This window comes from Rhipicephalus sanguineus, chromosome 6 (assembly GCF_013339695.2).
Source record: "Rhipicephalus sanguineus isolate Rsan-2018 chromosome 6, BIME_Rsan_1.4, whole genome shotgun sequence".
NCBI lineage: Eukaryota > Metazoa > Arthropoda > Arachnida > Ixodida > Ixodidae > Rhipicephalus > Rhipicephalus sanguineus.
In genome coordinates this window covers 158240394-158242469 of record NC_051181.1, presented here as the reverse complement: position 1 = coordinate 158242469, position 2076 = coordinate 158240394, and positions in this window count along the sequence as shown.

Sequence of the window (2076 nt, the reverse complement as noted above, 5' to 3'; positions counted from 1 at the left end):
ATATATATAATATATATATATATATATATATATATATATATATATATATATATATGATGCACAAACACATCAGACGTCCTCCGTTTTATGGGCTACGTTTTTTGCCTGGGGCAACTTCGCCTGTTGAGCTAATTTTTTTTATTATTATTCTGTCGCATGCCAACTTTTTTTTTCGGGAGTGCGTGCTATAACAAATCGAAAGAACTCTTCCACGAAAAGCTGGAAAGGGCCACAGTAGAAGAAAGTCTTCCAGGATTATGAAAACGGCGTCGTGGTCTCCTTCAAGCCTCGAGGTTGAATAAGGAAGCCAGGCACAGCCTTCGCTGGGTCTTGCATGGCATGTTTGCCACGAGGGACGCAGAAATTGAGCTGTCACAGACAGACCGCTCTTTTGCGAAACTGTGGTTCTGGGTCGGTGCTCAAAGGGTTATAAACCTGAAAAAAAAACTTTTTTTTTCTCTCCTCAAAAAAAGCTTTTAGCTATTCTGCTCTTCTGTAAACGCACGAATTCGTCACGGACTTGACGAAAGATATAAAATCAATATCGCCAAGGGACTGGGAGGCGAACTTTGAAGGGCACGGCGCCAGTTTTCGATAGGCTTCGAGGGTTCTTGCGCACGATCTTACCCTGAAGTAAGTTCTCAGCAAATGTGTACGCGCGCCGTACGCAACAACGAACAAATTAATATTTTTTAAAAGTGTTTTAAAAGTATACTTGTATTCGACGTTCATAAATAAAAATGCACAGATTTGCACAGTGTCTATCGCAAAAATTGCAACGGATGCAACGTCCCCTCTTGAAATCTGCGCGCATGGAAATGCCTTCGCGTCTTTGTCTTTTATACAATACGCACCATACAACGCTTCTTCTTGGCATCCTTCTGTAGCACGGTCTTCAATGCCGACGATCATGTCTGATGAAGTCTATTTAAGCGGCGTCGCTTATTAGCTCGGCAGGTAGTGAAAGAGGAATCGTAAGTTAATTTATTTATTCTATTTAGAAAATTCATTCACAGTAAAGGCAGAGTGGATGGTGTGAGCTATGCATATTCCGGTGTGGCCTGCAAGCCTGCATTCTTATTTCTGAGATCCCTCGTATCAGCTGGAGCATTTGGACTGTGCAATCTTTCTAAAGGAGTTTTCCACGTCGCTCAGTAATTATCAGCTCCTTTTCTTTATTGGTATGTCTGGCGAGAGGCACTAACTGTTATATCCAGTACATGTGCAACTCAGAGTTCCACGGAAACCCATCTTGTTCACAAGCCTTGTTCACAATATTTGGAACAAGGCTTCCGTATGGAAGCCGAAACGTTTTTTTTTTTTTTTTTTGTCGGTGTACTTTCATTGTAGGATCTTATGGTACATGGTACCATCGTCACGCACATAGCTCAAACCACTGCCATCCCAAAGCTAGGTTGCTCTGAGGTTGTTCGTGCTCACAACACGCGAAGTCCTTATGTTCGTGCTAACAACGTGCAAAATCCTTAGACCAAGATAACACCATTATATAGTAAATCTATGTGGAGTATGACAGACGTTATAGAGCTACACAGTGTTGTGCTGTATGCGATTAAACACCACCGTAGGGAAATTACTGTTTCTTCCTACAAAATACTCCCAACCCGCCACGGTGGTCAAGTGGTTATAGTGCTTGACTTCTGACCCGATGGTCGCGCGTTCGAATCCCGGGCGCGGCTGCAGCATTTCGATGGAGGTTAAATGCTAGAGGCCCGTGTGCTTAGATTCAGATGCACGTTAAAGAACCCCCAAATGGTCGAAATTTCCGCAGCCCACCACTACGGCGTCTCTCATAACAATATCGTGGTTTCTGGGACGTAAAACCCCGGCAAATAATTATTACTATGACTTCCAAAGAATGAACCCTTATTTGAGTCTCTAAGGCGATCTTCAGCTCTGCCCTTGAGGACGAGCGTCGCTTTTCACCTGCTGGCCTCGAAAATGAGGAGCTCGGCGGCAGCAAAGTAAACAAACAGGACGGCTGGAAGGGGTGCGGTCTTCTGACTCTAACCAATACTTCGAGGCCCATTCCAGTCTGGAACTTCGCGTAGACGCAGC